Below are 21,105 nucleotides of genomic sequence, written 5' to 3' on the forward strand. Positions count from 1 at the left end.
TAAGTAAATTTCATATCTACATCGTGTTGTGTTGTTTCAGGACTTCAAGCCTACATTATGTTGAGAGTCGATGGCACATGTTTAGATTGGTTTATCTGTTGTATGGTTCTATACTTATATGAACATCATGTACATATCATATACCGGGTGTGGCCTTTAAAGGTGACAGTCCATTTCCAACGACAGCTGCATTACTGTTCATTTTACTATGGAAATTGACAGTGACAGCGGCGCGTTCAGTACCGGTAGCGCAGCTGCGGTTAGAAATGGAATGTTAGCATAATACGATCAAAAAATTAAACTGCAGGATGTACCCCTCATACTGACCAACATTTGTTCAGTGACTATTAAAAATAACTTGTGGTTTGATTTTTAATACACTTTGAAGTTTAGTCTAAGACGCAATGTATTGCGAATTTTGTTATGTTTAAGGCGTGACAAGTACCGTCAATCACAATAATATGGCGAAGCGATGGCGTCCATTGAAGATAATATTTATTTTGTATGAAAAATAGGGAGTCCAAATACTTCATATTTTTTAAAAGTTGTCAAAAGTGTCACCGTTTGAGGAGTACAATCTATGTTTTAATTCTTAATGCTCATGTTACAGGCCACACCTGGTATATCACAACCCAAATTTCCACGTTCGAGAATTGATAAAATTTAAATAAATAAAATACCAATACAAAGATAAATTGCAGGACTCCAAAATCAAAACTCTCGCTCTCGATATTTAGATAAATAGGTAATATATAAGGCCCCCCCCACATCTGGCGTCTTTCGAGCGTCGGCGTCTACAATGCTATGGCCGACGTCGACGCAACGTCGACGCAGCGTCGACGCAACTGCGCAGCGACGTCATTTTCCATAGTGCTGACCAGACGCCGACAGACGCCGACGCTCGAAAGACGCTAGATGTGGGGGGGCCCTAAGGTGGTAGTACTGGTGCTCGACGCGGTCCCAGTACATGTCATCTTGAAACTTAAGTCATTGTCGATAGAGGTGACAGCAAGGTGTCATCTAATGGGTATTAGCATGTCGATCACTAGTACCACCACCTTATGTATGTATTATATGTACCTATATATTTGCGAACAGGGTGACCTAAACATGCTAAAGTGAAATAGCTCCGCGATATTATACGTACACATTTTACGTAATTTTCCCTAACGAGAGTGTAGCGAGTCTCGTCTTCCAATCAATTAAGGCGATTGGGAATGTTAATGCCAAATACGTATATTTCGATGCTGCGGTTCGACTGCAAGCGAATCAGAGGGGCTACCGCGAAAACCGAAATTCGCAAATTGCGGGGATCTTTCTCTTTTACTCCTATGAAGGCGTAATAAGAGTGACAGAGAAAAATGCCCGCAATTTGCGAACTTCGATTTTCGCGGTTATAGCCCAGGTTTATGGTAACTGCTTCTGTCCAATGTAATTCCCCATTTTAGAGCGTTTTTAGAGTTGGACCAAGAAAAGTTTGCAGCGATTTTGATAGCCGACGCAGTGCAAGTGACATAATACGTCATAATTTCATAGAACTTTGACGTTTAAAATAACACTTGCACTGCACGGGCTATCAAAATCGCTGCATCTTCTTGGTCTAACTCTATGCTGAAAGAGTAACTTAAATCTAAAAATAATCTTATACCACTTTGTTTCGGTAAGGTTAGAAACAATAGTTTTAGTAGCGATGGCACCCCACACACTAGCTAATATATAATGGTATCATTCCATTTCTAACCGCAGCTGCAGTACCGGTACTGGACGCGTCGCTGTCATTGTCAATTTCCATAGTAAAATGAACAGTAATGCAGCTGTCGTTTGTCACCTTAAAAGTGACATTCCATTTCCAACTGCAGCTGCAATACTGTTCATTTTACTATGGAAATTGACAATGACAGCGACGCGTTTCCATAGTAAAATGAACAGTATTTGCAGCTGCAGTTGGAAATGGAATGTCACCTTAAGTATTAAATATTTAGAAAGAGTTACAAGTACATTAATGCATGGGATCACTTAAAATGTGACATGTGAATGTAACTTACAATCCCGCTCTGAGTGCTGACCCATCCCAGCCGACTGTTCACTTGTCATTGTCAATCGGAATCAGCACACTGCGTAAAGCGTACAACTCAATTTGCGCGTCACCGCGCCGGCATGTATCGTCGGATGTCACCGACACTTACGGCGAACATGGACGCTGCCGGCGAATGACGGGCAATGAGATAATGTGATATTTTCGCTTGGTTATGTAAGAGGGGAGTCATGGCTTTATCCTGCAGAAAATAACTAAAATTCTGAGATGTTATTACATACAGTGTGGGATTATGAACCACTAGGTCACTAACATAAACCAGCTTTATCGTTTTTAATGGTAAGAATGCTGTTAGCACTATTGCCAAACTATAGTAGGTATATTTAAAATGTGTATTCGTATTTAAATCTTATGATTTCCCTAAATCCGAATATCCCTAATTAAAATAACATCACGCAATTGTACTAGAAAATCACAGAAATTTATTTGTCTTCAATTACATAGTAACTTATGCGTTTTTATATTAGGTAGTCTATTGTTGTAAGCTAGTTAACCGGAACTAAAACTTAGTAGGTACTGGATTTGCAAAACAACCTAATATAATAAGCACAGTCGGCGTCAAAGTAGCGCATCAGACTACGTGTCAAAAGTATTATCTAATAACTTTTTTTTTTTAATTATGAATGGGCTTACTCATGGCCACAGACTAGCCGAGGCGTAGACGTGGCCTACGATGGACCGAGCTCGCCCAGAAGGTGCCTGTTCACTCTTGATTTGAACTTGCTTAACACAAAGAGATATAGGTATAGGGGTACCTACAAATGTAGAATATTAGATTGTGATATAATATTAGTACTTTTGAACGCTAACTGATAGAGATATATATCGTATATTAAAAAGTATTCCAGGGTGACAGATATTTTTGGCGCGTTCTTCGACTACTATTGATTTTGACTGTACGTAACGAATACCATTGTTCATTTGTTTCAATAGTGATACCTATCCCGCATCTAATATTATCCAATATGATGAATAGGATACTTAATTGATATAGATTAATATTGATTATACACGTCTATTATTGGGAATCACATATAGAGAATTCTTGAAGAAATTCATGTCACCAGCATGATTGAACCTACTTAAAGATATAAATTAATTAAATTGTTTCTAAGTAGGTACCGTGAACATCAGTATATAATATGTGAATATTATCATACTTTATTATGGTAACTAAATTGTGTTAGGTACAGTCAGCCAAGAAAGTGGTCTACCACTTTTCGATTGATTGATAGAGTCGAAAAGTGGTAGGCCACTTTCTTGGCTGACCGTACCTACGATTATATTTGGCCATTTTACCAGTTACTATCTATTTGATGCTGACTGTACATACCTACAAATAAACTTATAATGATGGACTTGTTATGTCTCATTGTCCACCCAAACTTCAATCCATAGACCGGCATACTGTTCACTTTTTCTACAATAGTCTCTGCCTGCTGAGACCGGTTCATGGGTGTCTATTGTTGCGCCTGTGAACGAGTTCCACCAGGCGTTCTACGTGACATTAAGGCCCCCCCACATCTAGCGTCTTTCGAGCGTCGGCGTCTGTCGGCGTCTAGTCAGCGCAATGACGCAGCGCAGCTGGAAAATGACGTCGCTGCGCAGTTGCGTCGACGCTGCGTCGACGTTGCGTCGACGTCGGCCATAGAATTGTAGACGCCGACGCTCGAAAGACGCCAGATGTGGGGGGGGGGGGGCCTAAAGCTCTCCAGAGGGCCTCTACGTACTGAATCTATATTCCCACGCAAGCCTATCAAAAGACCGGGATTTGTAGGCTCGTGAAATCTAAATGAGGTAAATACGGGTCTCTATTATTTCCCAAATAGTTTTAAGTCATGATGTATTGTTTGTCCGAATTTTCGTTAGTCATAATTGGTTTTTCTCAGAAACGCGTAACTTTTAAGGAATAGAATAACCTTACGAAAATCCTGAAAAGTTAATGGTTTCAGTTTTATGACTAACGATAATTTAACAAACAATACATTATGACTAAAAACTTTATGAGAAACAACTGGACCCCAAATAATACTTGTGTTTAAATTATTACTATTGCAGCAATATAAGTCAGTTATGATAAATTAAGCAAATTAACTCAGAAGCTAAATCTGATTTGCTTAATGAGCCGCAACTAAATCAACATTAAATAGGTACGTTCCATTATTGATATTGAGTTTTGGTCTCGCCATATTTAAAATTACCTAAACAAGGTTACTGTAGCAATTTAGAGCACTGGTAAGTAAGATAATAACGCTCCCCTCGCCATCCATTATTTAGGGGCATAAGGAAATTGACCGTCCCCGCCAAATATCAGATTTCACGTTGATCTGACTAACACTGATCAAATCTGGCTGGTGAGAATTGAATTATATCCGTCTGGTTTATGCGATTTTTGTCATATTTCAGTGTGCGCCCACCCTTGCTGGGCGCAGAGAGAAATTATAGCACCAGATACGGTTAATTGGTTTGGCGTTGTGGTCGTATGACATTTTCAGCGCATAGCCTTTGTCATCGGTTTTAAAATCTCGTGAAACTGTTTTTGTGGAATAAACACAGCGAAAATGGCTTTAATTTTTAATCTGTTGTGAACTGAAAACAGCTGTTGTGTTTCTCTTTCGCAATCACCTTTGCGTTGTTCTTTCTGTTGTTTTTTTAGCCAGTCTGGGATTAAACGAATGCGTCTAGTTGTGATTTAAATACTTAACTGCCTAAAAGTTAAAAGTTCAAGTAATCAGGCTTTGGTGGTGCGATTCGTCCATAAGCTGCGATATTTATAGGTAGGTATGTATTGTATATCTTGGTAATTACAGATCATTCAAATCTGTATACAGTAGATATTAAAAATAAAAAAAAATATGGCAGTACCTATAGGTACTGTAGATAGAAAAAAAAGGATTCATCAATTTAGATAAAGTTTGCTCAATTTCAGCGACATAAATTTTATAAAATTACCAAGAAAAAATCTTCTCCACCTCTTTTAATCAACCGAAGGTCATATACGCTGTTTGCTGTCTTAGTATTTGAATCTTTAATACCGCAGTGCGACCTAAGGCGCTGTTTAAAAAACTTCTGAACAAAAATAAATTACTTATTCGGATGATCTGAAAAATTACTGAATTAAAATTAGCCAAGTTTAACCTTAAAGTTTTAGGTACTTATTTATACTTCGATTTTTTTTTGCGTTAGGAAAAGCCCTTAAAAACAATAGTAACTTAATAGGTACTTATATGAAACCAGAAGAATGTTGATCATAATAAAATTATATACTTTTTACGTATTTGTTGTGACTTATTTTTCAAAAGTGTTTTTCAATAAGAAGACACGTCATGTTATTTTATCCTTTTTCTTTCATTTTTGCACAAAATCTATTAACATGCAATTGTTTCTCACTATTAAGTAAATATAAAACATTAAATTAGCTTACAAATAATAATACAAACTATCTCTAAACTAAATAAACTTAAAATAAAAAGCCTATAAATAAAAAACGTCCCCCAAGTCACTGCCGATGGGCAGTGTGCCCAGAAGGCTGGCCGCATTGCCACGTTGTATAGCAATACTTATGCGTTGAGCAAAATACTGGCCAGCCCTCTGATCTCCTGCGGCATCTATAAGGCGCTCCGCTAAGGCCCTGTATATACGGCGCGCGCTTGGCCCCCACGGCCCCAGCGTTTCGACCCCAAACGCCTCAAAAATATAACTACTACCAAGGGTGGCATATTTGCGGCGTTTGAGGTCTTCTGCCATGGACGCGGCATGACCAGCATCTCTGCTGGTGCCTGGAAGGTGGGACGGCGCGAGGGTGTCAACACATGTGGCATCCCAGACTAGAGGCCGTCCCATCTTCCAAGGCACCAACGTCATACCGTCGGGCCTCTTGCCATCGTCCCTAGCCAAACCGACGGGCTCGAGTATGGCCGGGACTTTGACGCTGACAAAGGCCCTTCGGATGACGTCGTTGATGCTGGCGTGTCTGGGTATGCGTCCGGCGCTTCTGCCGCAGGAAAGTCCATGATGTCCAAATTTGTCCACCATGGCACCACAACAGCAGTGATGGGGGACGTTTGTTACAGTCCCTATGCGCAAACAAGTCGCCAGTCTGAAGGTGGTGTTGTCCAATAGGGTCCCTATGGATGGAGAGGGTAGGGCTTGTAGCCACAGACCCGACTCCCACTCCGCAGTGGCAAGGAGACGAGCTCGCTCCGCCGTACTAGTTGACGTATCAACGAGATTATTCCGTACTAGACGGCAGAGCGGCTCGTCCCATTGCCTCTGCGAGCAAGGATTGGCAGGCGGGTCCGTATTGCTGCAGGTTAGTGACCAAACATTCTTGGCCTCGGTGCAATCCTCCGTCCTTTTTCTAATGCTAAAAAACTATATATAGAATATATTTAGGTACGCTTAGACATCCAAACCCATCGTCATTCTCAGTCAATAAGCTACCCACTTCATAAATAACTCCAGCGAGATTATAACCCACAAAGTCACGTTGTTGTTCCACAATGAATATTAACACTCGCATAACGTGGCTCGCAATAGTCTTGGAAGATAAATTTATCCGCGCTTCGGGAAATGGACCATTTTTCACGGCACCTAACGCTAGGTGTCACATGCGAGAAGCGGAGACGCCGTTACTTACGGGTTACGTGTGCGGAATGTAACACGTGCCGGGCTGAATTAGCTTCTGTTTCTTCCACGTATTGTTTGTTTCATTATATTTCGATGTTGAATCAACAGGCCTTGGATGGTATAGGTACGTGCCGCTTGAGCAATATCGCTTCTATGACAAGCATTTCTGAGACGTGGAAAAATATGAAGTTATGGTTGATTTCATTACCTGTAGTATTTTTCAAACAGCTTGGGTACGTTGAATGTTATAAATTGTATGGCGATGATATCTGTCACCGTACGCAAGTGGGCTGAATAATAGGTATTACAGTCAAATAAAAATAAAAAAGATGACGGAGCGCTGTTCGTTAAGTTGAAGTGCTCCCGGTTTGATCCCGATCGGGCGGACTTCATGTTACATTAAATAATACCTACCGTTATTTCTAAACCTAAACATGCAAATTTTAATTCTAACTTTGAATAGATTACACGATATTTCAATTATAACTTTAATTCCAACTTCTATAATGAAATACACGAGTTCAATGGGTAGGGGAGCCGGGGGCTTAATGTAACAGGGGTAAGTAGTAACGCTCAATTTTGACGGGGAATTAAAAACATTTTAATTTTTTTGCTGTATGACTTTCTTATAACTCGAGGAATAACGTAAACAGCGAGTGGATGTGCATACGAGCTCTACTTCGACCAGGTATTGTAAAAACTTAGGGGGTAAGTTGTAATAACTCCAGTTTTGCAAAAAGTGTCTGGGGTTAATGATGCGTAAACATTTAAAATTATTTTGTAATCGGAATTAATGCTTAGATAAATACTTTACAGACCCTCATACTCAGAATCATAAAATTTTAGACAATACAGGCCTTTTTCCTAAAACTGTTACAACAAGCCCCCCGCTACCCTACCTAGAGTTTCGCTTCAATTAAAAAAAACCTTCATTTAAATGAAGCCTTAAGAGGAAATCTTTTCGCGGAAGAGTAGGTAAATACAAAACCACAAATAAACGAATATTCTCAATGCGTCGTCCAAAATTGAATATTTAATAAACATAAATTGGCTCGAAATCAATGATTCACTGAGTTATTGGGCTTGCGCTGGCAGATGTCACCGGCATACGACGATTATTGACCAATGAATGATGCGGTGCATTAAGACAGAACTCACACTGGATGAGTCCAAAATAACTTACCCGAATATTATGAAAGCTTAATCAAACGTTGTGAAGGTAATAAACATGAGGACGTAGTTACTAGTTACCTCATACATTTATAATCTTTTCTTAATATAATTCAAAAGGTAATCTTATCCCAAAAATTGGCGTAGGTTTTTACGTAGGCGACAGCTACTGGATCTATTGACCCAGTGAGGAAACTAGGCCTTATTTGGATTAGCCCGGTCTCTTCGCGATTTTATATCACGATAAAGTGACTGGTAGATTATAAAACTGAAATTGCTTAGGTACTTAGTAAGTTTCTACATACTTAAGTAAGTTTCAAGACACTCTCTGATAGGAGCCTTCTTTTCGACCCTACCACCCCTGCGGTTTGACAGTCGCAAGTCTCAACGCTGCGATGTATAAGTAGAGGAATGTATGTACCTACCTTTAGGTACTACTAGTTATTCGGGACACAGGTATATACAAGGTAATAGGTAATAATAATTGTATGTACTCCAAACTTTATGAAAAAGGGCGTTCTTTACCAATGAAGGATTGACCATGAAAATAAACAACCAGTTACAAATAAAGCCAATATATTAAAAATAATTCCCAAACCTTATATACAATCCCCATAAACATTTCAATAGCGCGATGTAGAAATCGCCACATACGGTACAGCGCCATCTCGCATGATATTCGGTAAATATCTTTGTATGAAACCTATTCTATAGACGTACGGATGCGAAATAATAAATAAATATAGCATTTTCAGATTCCCTAAAGGCATCCGTTCGCTTTTGATCTTGCAATTTTGTCTTTACAATAGTTAATTATTTAAATTATTGTATCTATAGGTACCTTGGGGGTAAGGTGTTCAATAAAATGTTGTCCGCTAATATTACAAATTAGGTAGTTTCAAATAATATAATTTATGTTCTTATTATATCTTACCTTTAAGAACAATAAACAACTCTACATTTACCTTTATTTATTTATTTAGTTGAGTTTAGCTTCCAGTCTTCCATACATACTCCGCAGCGAAATTATCTAGCCACGCGAGTGGACTAAAGCACTACACGCAAAGTAAATAGCATTATGTCCCATGCTTTCAGCTGTGTTATTACAGGTTCACTGCGAGCGGAGGGCGATGATCCACTGCACCTTTGCTAGGATGGCGATTGTATTAAATATAACCTTCCAAATGTACTTACTGCCTAATAACTACCTATTGCCTTGCGAACTTCCAAGAAAAAGAAAGTTCGTGAGTTTATATTATTTATGTATATATCTACTTTCACACTTGAAAAAAGTTAGAAGGTGGAAAGATTTAAAGACTAGTTCTTGTTAATAAAAATCAAAGCATCTCATTGCGGTTGTGCTTTTAGAATCAATTTGACAAGAACGATGAGAACTGTATAGATGTCTTAATTAACCTTTTCGCCGCCATGTCAATGAAGTAATAAAGTGTCATCAACGCCACGTTAAAAATTGCACGTATACAAACCTGACCAAAACCACGACTTGATATGAAGTCGTGGTGTGTGGGGCACGAAATGTACTGACTTTACATCAAGTCAATGGCGACGAAAAGGTTAAGTAAGAAACCGCAGTCGGCATTTGCATAAAACTACAAAATTTTCATACAATTAGGTAGCTATCACGACCCTATGTTTGTAATAGGTAATTGTAACATAACGGTAATATTTAGGTACTTTGTTACGATTAACTGCTTGCACTGAAACTAGCTATATTTCAATGGACAGTGCCCTTAAACGAACAAAATGCGAGATCGTCGGGATATCACTAAACTGTGGTTCCAGGCGCCGTGTGAAATAATATGATTTAAATAGCCTCATTTAATATTTTAACGCGTTTACTTGCAGCCAATGTTTTTGTGCGTAATTTATCGCTTATTTTTCGCTAATTAATGTTTTATGGAAATATTTTGCGGAGCGCGGTATCTGGCAGTGAAACATTTGGCAGATGACAGGCATTTAGTGGTTTATTTTTATTACATACATACTGAGTTCGAAGTGGAAAAATCTTTAATTTTTTTTTATTAGTTAGTATGATATTTTTTCGGATCAATATTAAAATTTGTGGAATAATATATTTTATGGCAACATAGGTAACGTCAACCGGGGTCAATAGGGATGGCGGGGTGAATAGAGATAAAAACCGGGGATCACATTTTTGCTACCTGATTTTTATAAACTACCCGCATAAATATCAAGCAAATACTACTATTATTTTCAATCGCATTGACGTAATTGACGGTATTGATTTTACTTATTAATCAGAGTAAGTAAGCATATGATCCACATTGATGAAACAAAATGCAGTCTGCGAATTTTCTTTCTCCTACATTATTTATTATTGATTGCATAAAATGTACATAGGCAGGTATATACTAGTATTTTATACAATCGTGATATAATAGAGAGCTTTTCAGTCGAGTACCGTGTTTAGGCAACGAAGCTTGCTGAGTTGCCTAAGTTAGGTACGAAATTGAAAAGCTTGATTATATCACTATTGTATACAATACTTTATCTACGAGCCAAAAAAAATAATACTTTAAACTAGTAGAATCATACAAACAAATCAAACCAAAAGTATTCACAGCTAAGATACGCAAGCAGCCGCGATACCTTAATACTGGTACGCGCCCCCGGCGCTGCGCCCGGCGCGTTGGTCAACGACACCTTCTCGTAACTCATGAGGCCCTGGTACTTGCTCCGCGCTAAATTCAATTTTTAGACAGTTGTTTTCTCGATTTTGGCCACCGTAGCCTATGGAGACTAACAAGCAACACTAAGTGGTTTTCGTAGTCTATGGATGTTGCTATTTTAAGGGTGTCACATGCTCGCTTCTGACTTATGAACCAATTGTTTCTACTATACAACCTAAAATAAATAATTAATTTGAGCTATGCTTTTGTTTCGTCCTGTTGATCGCGGAGAGCTGTGATTGGTCAATTTCATTATAGTTGACTAAACTGTATCGTAATGAATATTATAGTTGAGTTGGGAGCCCACACATTAAAAATACCCAATTGAAGTTTGGTATATGAAATCTTAATTCAAGAATTATAGTCGACGAGTAGATAAAATTATTTATTCCCTCAACGTCTGCTCGGGTCGCTTGAGCTTGTTTAGCAAATCTGTCCGGTTCCCTTGTTGATTTAGACTACACAAGGGGCTACTGACTGTCGTGGTGCAATTGTCTCGAATCAACAAACTTCGGATACGTAAAGGTCGTTTCTCAAAAAGTTGGCACCGCCAGGTTAAAATTTTTGTTTTTCAAAAATTTTGCATTTTCGCATTTTTTTTTATTGGGGTCGTTAAAGGCAACTTAAACTATTAGAAAATGTGGAAGGGAAGCAATTCCTTCAATTAGTTTAGAAGATATAGGCGTTTGAAATTCAGGTGAATGATATCAAGGACAGGTGAAAGATATTTTGTCTCCAGGTTATCGATAGTAGAAGCAGGTTATCGAGAAATAAGTACAAATTCCAATGAAAATATTGACAGGTTATCGAGAGCCGTCATTAACCTGTGTCCGTTGCCGTTAACCTGGTTTCTTGTCATCATTCACCTGTAATGAGTGTCATCCACCTGTCCACCACATCATTTTCAATGCCTTCTAAAAATAATCGAAAAATGTGTCATCTTCGATAAAAAGGGACCTTACTGTCCACCACGATGATTAAAATTTTGGATTCTGACCCACTTCACCTTCGATTCGATTCCCAATTTAACCAACAAGTTTCTGTGAATAAGTAAACATTCAATCTTGCTGTCCATTCACCCTGGCAGTACCTAGTAGAACTTAAGTTTGGTGCAACTTAGACACACGCTGTTTTGGTCATCCAGCACGTCTTGATGAGCACTTGGAAGTGCAGTACCAAATGTTAAAATATATCTAAAATAATCTAAGTGTAACTACTAGCGCCATCTGTTATACTTGATATGTAAACTGTTCATGTGTCATTGTCTGTGACATTTAAAAAATAAATTAGTCTTATTGCAACTGCTATTCTACTCGTTTCATTTTAGGTTATGGGCAATCATTGTTTCTTAGTAGTTTGTTAAAGTATTTCGTGTGTGATTAGCAAAATGTCGACATCAAGTTACATAGTGAATGTTCCTAAACTCAAAGGACGTGAAAACTATGATGATTGGGCGTTTGCGGTAAAAAACTTTATGCTGTTGGAGGGCATTGATATTGACGCCATAAGTGCAACTATGAGTGATCAAGATCAGAAAAAAGCTAAGGCCAAGCTAGTGATGACAATAGATCCTTCCTTATATGTGCATATCAAGAACGAGAACACTGTCAGTGCTTTGTGGGAAAAGTTGAAGACATTGTTCGATGACAAGGGATATACAAGGAAGATCAGTTTACTTCGGACTTTAATATCTATTCGTCTTGAAAATTGCGATTCCATGACAAGTTATGTGACTCAAGTGGTGGATACAGCGCAACGATTAAAAGGAACGGGCTTTGAAATCGACGACGAATGGATCGGTTCATTACTTTTGGCCGGTCTACCCGAAAAGTTCGCGCCAATGATAATGGCAATCGAACATTCTGGTTTGACAATTAGTGCAGACGTCATTAAAACGAAGTTGCTCGATATGACATCTGAATCTGAAGTTGGCAGCAGTGGAGCAGAAGCAGCTTTCTACTCGAGTGCTCGACAGAAAACTGGCCACACTAGCCATCATAAGTCAAAACAAACGTCAATGTCATCATCGTCAACTAACAAAACGTCAGGTGTCAAACAAATAAAATGTTACCAGTGTCAAAAGACGGGTCATTATAAAAATCAGTGTCCAGAAACGAAAAAGAAGGTAGCCGGTGCATTTAGTGCTGTATTTCTAAACGGCGACTTTAGTACAGAAGATTGGTACGTGGACTCGGGGTCCAGTTTTCACATTACGGCGAATAAAGAAAGTTTATTGCAAACACGACAAGCACACGATATAGGAGATATAGTTGTTGCAAATAAAACGACCATGCCAGTTGTATGTGCCGGTGAAACGCAAGTGACAACAACAGTAAATGAATTTCAGTTTGACATTCCTGTACGAAATGTTTTGTGCGTTCCAGACCTCACTACAAATCTACTATCCGTTAGCAAGTTGATAGAAAGCGGAAACACAGTTTCATTTGGAATAAGGGCGTGTTATATCCGTAATCAACAGAATGTGTTAATTGGCATAGCAAGTTTAGAAAATGGTGTATATAGGTTAAATACTGTGAAGCCAGAGAAGGTGCTAGCAGCGGCAGCTATACATACAGCGGATTCAAGGCAGTGGCATAAGCGAATGGGCCATATTAATTCAAATGACCTAGAAAAGATGAAAAATGGAGCAGTGGATGGTGTTTTTTACAAAGATAAACCAGAATTGCAAAAGTCTAACTGCGAGGTGTGTTGCGAAGGGAAACAGGCTAGATTACCTTTTCCATCAGCTAACCATAGGTCTGAAAAATTATTGGAGGTGGTACATTCGGATGTGGCGGGGCCAATGGAGACCAAGTCTATTGGTCAGGCAAGATACTTTGTACTGTTTATAGATGATGCAAGCCGTATGTGCTTTGTATATTTCTTAAAAGAAAAGAACCAAGTTCTCCAGTGTTTCAAGGAGTTTCGGAGTATGGCAGAGAACCAAACCGGAAATAAAATTAAAACACTTCGGACAGACAATGGGGGAGAATATTGTTCGCAGGAGATGCAAAGTTATCTGAAGACGGCAGGTATTATTCATCAGAGAACTAATCCCTATACGCCACAACAAAACGCGATCTCGGAGAGATATGTGAGATCGGCTACTGAAAAGGCAAGATGTTTACTTTTTGAGGCTAAACTGGAAAAGAAATTCTGGGCCGAGGCAGTGAACACGGCAGTGTACTTGAAAAACAGGTCGCCGGCCTCAGGTCTAGGAAACATGACACCATTTGAAAGATGGACGGGAAGAAAACCAGATCTGAGTCATGTCAGGGTCTTCGGTAGTCAGGTGATGGTGCATGTACCCAAAGAAAAAAGATTAAAATGGGATAAGAAAGCTGAGAAATATATTTTACTTGGTTTCCCAGAAAATGTTAAGGGTTACAGAATTTATAACCCAAAAACACAGCAGATTACTACGAGCAGAGATGTTTTTATCATGGAAAAAGAGACAGATACAGCCACAGTGGTAGTGCAGGAAAGCGTGAAGGAACCAGAGCCACAGCCAGTGGAGGAAGAATCAGAAGATGAAAGTACCTTCCTGGACCCAAATGATTCTACCTATGTAGGTGAATCATTAGCTTCAGATGTGACATCAGATGACTCAGATTTCACCTTATGTCAAGATGAGAGTGATGTTTCACAGTCAGCAGAAGACATTCCTACAGTAAATAGCAAGCGAGTCAGAAAACCAGTAGACAGATATGGTTTCTCAAACCTGTGTGTGGTAGACGAAGCTTGTGGTGAAGAAATCACCTATGAGGAAGCGATAAATGGTCCGGAGATGGAGATGTGGCAGCAGGCTATGCAAGAAGAGCTGAAGGCTTTTGAAGATAATCAAGCATGGGAAGTTGTTGATGTCAAGGAAGCCGATAGAGTGATACAGTGTAAGTGGGTGTTTAAGAAAAAATTTGAAAGTGATAACAAAGTGAGATTTAGGGCTCGTTTAGTGGCTAAGGGTTTTACCCAGAAAGAAGGCGTGGACTATAAAGAAACATACTCACCAGTCCTAAGGTATTCAACACTAAGACTGTTATTTGCTTTAAGTGTAAAATTAAATTTTAAAATTACCCATCTTGATGTAACAACAGCTTTTTTGAATGGCTATCTCGATGAAAATGTATACATGCAAGTGCCACCAGAATTAAATTGTAATTCTAATTCAGTGCTTAAATTAAAGCGAGCTATATATGGCTTAAAACAATCTGCCAGAGCTTGGAATAAGAGAGTAGATGATTGTTTATTGAGCTTGGGATATGTAAAGTCAAAACTTGAACCCTGTTTGTATAGTAAGCGCGTAAAAAATGAGCAGATTATTATTACTGTATTTGTAGATGATTTTTTCATATTCTCAAATAGTAAAGCTATGACAGATGATTTAAAAAAGAATTTAATGTCAAAGTTTAAAACTAAGGATTTGGGTCAGGTGAAAAAATGTTTAGGTATGAGGGTGAAAATGTATGAAAATGGCAGTATTTCTTTAGATCAAGAGCAATTTGTAAATCAGATTTTGATGAAGTTTAATATGTCAAATTGTAATTCTGTAGATACCCCAATAGAAAGTAATTTGAAATTGGAGAAATCTGAAGAAGTATGTAAACAATATCCTTATCAACAGCTGATAGGAAGTCTAATGTACCTAGCTGTACTTACGCGTCCAGATATTAGTTACAGTGTCAGTTATTTGAGCCAGTTCAACAATAGTTTTTCAGCAGTTCATTGGTCACATGCAAAAAGAATATTAAAATATTTGCAGAAAACTAAATCTTTTGGTTTGATATATAAAAATGATAATAATAATCTGGAAGGTTTTGTTGATGCTGATTGGGCTTCAAATAATATTGACAGAAAGTCATACACTGGTTTCTGCTTTAAATTGTCAGGCTCTGTGATTTCTTATGAATGTAAAAAGCAGCAAACAGTGGCCTTGAGCTCAGTTGAATCTGAGTATATGGCAATTTCTGAAGCGGTCAAGGAGGCAATTTATTTAAAAAATTTGCTTTCAGAAATTGTTGTATGCGACTATAAAATTGTCTTATACAACGATAACCAAGGTGCTCAGAAATTGACTGAAAATCCTTTGTTCCATAAGAGAACAAAACATATAGATGTTCGTCATCATTTTGTTAGGGAAGCTGTCGCTAACAATCTTGTAAAAATTGTTTATTTGTCAACATCTGAAATGCCCGCAGACCTTTTGACTAAAGGTTTAAGTAGTGTAAAGCACAATTATTTTGTTAGAAAAATGGGCATTCAGAGTATTGTTTAGCATAGTTAGATTTAATTGTTATTTTTTTTTTTGGAAACTGTGCTTAGATTATTTTGATAAGTGGAGGTGTTAAAATATATCTAAAATAATCTAAGTGTAACTACTAGCGCCATCTGTTATACTTGATATGTAAACTGTTCATGTGTCATTGTCTGTGACATTTAAAAAATAAATTAGTCTTATTGCAACTGCTATTCTACTCGTTTCATTTTACCAAAGATAGAGCTGATGCTGAACCCTCGCAGTACCTACTGGAACTCAGGTTTGATGCAACATAGACACACGCTGTTTTGGTCAATCGACACGTCTTGATGAGCACTTGGGAGAGCAGTACCCAACATAGAGCTGATGCTGAACCCTCGCAACACCTAGTGGAACTCAGGTTTGGTGCAACATAGACACACGCTGTTTTGGTCATCCAACACGACTTGATGAGCACTTGGAAAAATAGTACCCAAGATAGAGTTGATGATGAACCCTCGCAGTACCTAGTGGAACTCAGGTTTGGTGGAACATAGAGACATGCTGTTTTGGTCATTCGACACGTCTTGATGAGCACTTGGGAGAGCAGTACCCAAGATAGAGCTGATGCTGAACCCTCGCAGTACCTAGTGGAACTCAGGTTTGGTGCAAGGTCAGGTCAGGTCAGGTCCGGGTTCAGGTTCAGATAAGAGCCGGGATCCAAGTCCAGGTCCGACTCTGGGTTTGAGTCATGGTCCGGGTCCGAGTCACAGTCCCGGTCCGAGTCCGGGCCCGAGTCTGGTTCCGGGTCCCAGCCCCAGTCCCAATCCAAGTCGAAATCTAAATCGCCAAACGTGTACTATGCGTTGTTGAAGAGTTCTGTTCTGATCATCATCAGCAGTTCCACTTCATCAAATGCGACAGTTTTTAATGAAAATGCTTGATTTTCTGATGAAAATCCAAAAGTCACTATACGAATGCCTTTAAGATTTGAGGAGTTCCCTCGATTCCTCATGGATCCCATCATCAGAACTCGAGATTGACAAAAATGTGGCTTAAAAACTTAACTTGCTTAACAAACATAACGAAGAGGACAAATCGCCAAACGTGAACTATGCGTCGTTGATGAGTTCCGTTCTGATCTTCATCAGCAGTTCCACTTCATCAAATGTCACTTTTGTGTATATGCTTGATTTGTAAATAAAAACACAAAAATCACTATATATATGCCTTTAAGATTTGAGGAGTTCCCTCGATTCTTCATGAATCCCATCATCAGAACTGGGTTTTGACAAAAATGGGACCAATCTGTATGCATATACATACAATGAAAAAAAAATTTCTAAATCGGTCAGGTAAACAAACGTTAAGGTTTCAGATTATCATCATCATTCGCTTGCCCTTGCCCCATTCATTTGGGGTCGACGCAGCATGTCTTTTTCTTTTCATCCATACCTCTCTCTCTCGCCCGTCATCTCATCACATAATAAACAAAATGAGCATGTTTTCACCTTTTTACAAAACATTTTAATATATGTCTAAAACTAAAAACCCTCATAAGGTACCTTTTCCCGTGGGACGTCACAAATCTAGTTTGAGTATATGTAACGTGGATTTTAAATAGTTATCGATCACCTGTCATATGGCAGGTGAATGACGCTTCATTCACCTGCCATTGCATCGTTCACCTGACTTTTTTGGACAGGTTAACGAGACTTGAGACAAAAGTACACACATTTCAATAATATGCAGCTTTAACGGACAGGATAGTTTTTATTCCTAAATTAACACACAAAAGCGATATAACCGTTATATAATTATATAGTTACGAGTATTAGTTGTGGTATCAGTGACATTAACCTGCCGCAAAATCTCATCCACCTGGCAGTTTTAGCCAGGTGGACGATATGCAGGTGATGGGGAAAATGGCAGTTATATCGCGAATACACAAAATGTATTAGCTTGATAAACTCCATACTTAGGCATATAAAACTAAACTATTGTTTACGTTACATATCTTAATAGTAATGCGATAGGTTACATAATTAGCAAGATATCGACGCCAGGATAAAGAGTACTTACCCATTACAAACTCCAATTTACGATGCTTTGTCGTTTGTGTTTTATTTGTGAAGCACAATAACCACGTCTTCGTCCTATCAGGTGATAGCTGATGAGTGACGGCTTCGGCTCGTGTGGAGTGAGACGGGATAAGTGCGGTGGGGGTTATACAATCGTCGTGAACGTGACGCGCCAGGTGACTGTTAAGAATTGCCTTGGACAAACTTTGAAGCCGAATAACTTAAAATATAAGTATAATATTGTTATGCGATAGTAATACTTTAAAAGTTAAGGATATATGTTAATAAAATACGGTAATAAAGTTAAATTAAGTTAATCATTTATGTGGTTTTCATAGCTCGGAACATCAGTACCTCGCGTTGGGACACGGCAGGTTAACGGATAAACGTAGTTACAATATTTTTTTTTGTAATCAATGTTTATTAAATCTTTTTCAAAGTATTAGGCCTCTGTGTAAAAAGTCTCTCTAAATATGTGTTAAAATTTTATATATAAAAATTATACATAATGAAAAAAAAGTTCTAACATAAACCTATTTACAGGTGGCGGTGCCAACTTTTTGAGAAACGACCTAAAAGCATTGATTGTACTCAAACAATACAGTACGCAGATTGCACGGATTTTAAAACAACAGTTAAATATGTTAGAGGAAGTGCAATGTGAACGTGACTTTCGGCGCGATTCGGGAAATGAATTAGAGATTCACTAGATATGAAATACTAAAGATATGTGACGTTCCACGCCAAAAGGTACCTTTATGGCGGCTGGCGCTTACGCTATTATTAACGCCGCTCCAATATTCAGCCGTGGCAATGGTACCTTTTCTGTGGAACGTCACATACCTTTGCTTTTTCATATCTAGTGAATCTCTAATTAATTTCCCGAATCGCGCCGTTTGTGTGAACTAGAAAAACAAGCTAATAATGTAATATCTCTGTATGGGTGACGGACAGTATGTACAGTCAAGGAATTTAAATTCCGACCCATTTCGTACTTTGTCACAGTGACAACCGTATGAGGTCTCTAGCGGCTTTCATATTGATTGTCACTGTGACAAAGTACGAAATGGGTCGGAATTTAAATTCCTTGACTGTACCAAACTACCAATCTGCGTCAAGGTAGGTACCTAGAGCTTGTTCCAATGTGCACTATGAACGTGTTAATATCCAAATTTGACGAAAAAATTATCGCTGACGTAAGTGCCAGTTGGTTATGATCAAATTTGTGAAAATGAAAATATAGTCTGAGCAATCCATACAACAAGTATGTTCGTATTGAAAAAATAATCTCTTTATGACCCAAGTTATGGTAAATAATAGTGGTTATTAACTACCTAGACAACAACGGTAATTATGATTGTCAATCGAATTTCATCTATAAGGAATAACGTAATGAGCTAGCTGTGTGAACATGATTTTATAGAAATGATATCGCTAAAAAATAAGAGGGAAAAGAACGAGCTCGCTCCATCGTAGGCCACGTCTACGCCTCGGCTAGTCTGTGGCCATGAGTAAGCCCATTCATAATTTAAAAAAAAAACGGTTTGTAATTTTGGGAGATGACTATAAAGTTGGTGCAGTTTCAATGTACGCAGCCCAAGAAAATATAACATTATTGTTTACTGGATATCTGCGATCACTGTGCAGCCTAGGTGTAGACTAGATAACCACAGTGCGAATAGTTCCGTGTAAATAGTTCACGTTGATAAATGATGCTTTCAGGAAGGTGTTGCGGCTGCCGCAACATTAGCTTTATCGGGATATTTTCGCAAATAAAATTCATTCATTCATTCAAAAAACATCATTCATTCATTCAATTATTCGCAGAGTCAAAAGTGGACGGTTTCCACGCGACACTTCGCAAGCGTTTGTGCCGCGGTGCTCAGCCGGCTGCTCGACAGCTGTCACAACCTTCTTGTTCGTCGTAAGAAGGCAGAGGCTTACTATTAGCAGTGGCCCTGTTACATTTAACTTACTTAAAACGTACCCATTAAACCTATGTGCTGGATATCCATAATTAGCCTCACCTATGAACTTTTACTAGAATCAAACTATTTAATTAATTAGGTCATCTCAACTTTCCACTCTATCTATATGTCGGAACAAGTTTTGCGTGTTGTTATTTTACTTTATTTTACTGTATCTACTTTAAGGCCAAGATAAAAGTTTAATTTACAAGTTTACACTTTACAGCTAACGTAGAGGGTCTAAGTTTTTACTGTAGCGAAACTTGAAGAACATATAAAAACAGAAAAGCTGCGAAGATTTTTAACGACTTTAAAAACTGAATCTTCGAAAATATTTTATGTACTAGTGAATCACTGAAATAGTGGACTTAATAATTGATCACATTGAAAAATATTCAATTTAAAAAATAAAACGAATATAAGATGGATAGGTAGAACGTAATTAATTAATGTATCGAATAGCATTTTTTTTAATAAGAAATTTATTAATTCCATAAAGATTTAAACTGAAGGTCTAAAGAGATTGTGTGCAAAAGAGCAGTGAGAGTGCCTTTGTTTACGGTTATGAATGGCGGCCGACACGAAAAGTGGACGTACAGAAAATGCACATGACGAAAGCGAGGATGCCTCGTTGGTCTGGTAAAGTCACCCATTTAGATAAAGTAAACGAATCCTGGAAAGTTTCAGGCTAGCAAATGTTCCAGACAAAAAGGATGAAGCCCGCCTGCGTCTGTGTGGTCAAGTCATAAAACCAGCGAATAACCATAATATATGAGATAGGTACTTTCCATAGATGACGAAAAACAAGACCAGACTACGACCTAAAAACTGCTCATGCAGAATCAGAGACCCACAACCTATACTAGGATATGTCTGACCTCTAGTAAAATTGATTAAAAACCAACACTAAGCAGAAGAGAAGAAGGATCATTTTATAAAGACAAATAAATAGTACGTATATTTTACCAAACAAGTTTTAAATTGTGATGTCATGTACAAATTGTAATAAGTAGGGTTGTCGTCTTTAGCGAGCAGATAACAAACGTGACAGTTAGCAACTTCGCTCGAACTTGCCAACGCCCTCCGGCGGCGCGGAACTACACTTATCTCGGGCAAAGGGTTCCCATGTTGAATGTTACGTTTCTTGTGTCACATGATTTTTTATTAGTAGTCAAACTAATTCCTGGAGCAAAATTTTCAAAGCGGGTGTTAGTAGGTT

General features: G+C 38.3%; 1 protein-coding gene across 1 annotated transcript in view; it reads left to right on the forward strand.

The window, feature by feature from the left end:
* LOC134679993 (uncharacterized) overlaps positions 1–20,872 on the forward strand; it is a 191,190-nt gene extending 170,318 nt beyond the window's left edge. Inside the window, exon 3 of the mRNA XM_063538962.1 lies at positions 20,861–20,872. The gene's annotated coding sequence lies outside the window, so the exon portion shown is untranslated. The remainder of the gene's footprint in view (positions 1–20,860) is intronic.
* The last annotated feature ends 233 nt before the right edge of the window (positions 20,873–21,105 follow it).

This window comes from Cydia fagiglandana, chromosome 3, assembly GCF_963556715.1.
Source record: "Cydia fagiglandana chromosome 3, ilCydFagi1.1, whole genome shotgun sequence".
NCBI classification, from domain to species: Eukaryota; Metazoa; Arthropoda; class Insecta; order Lepidoptera; family Tortricidae; genus Cydia; species Cydia fagiglandana.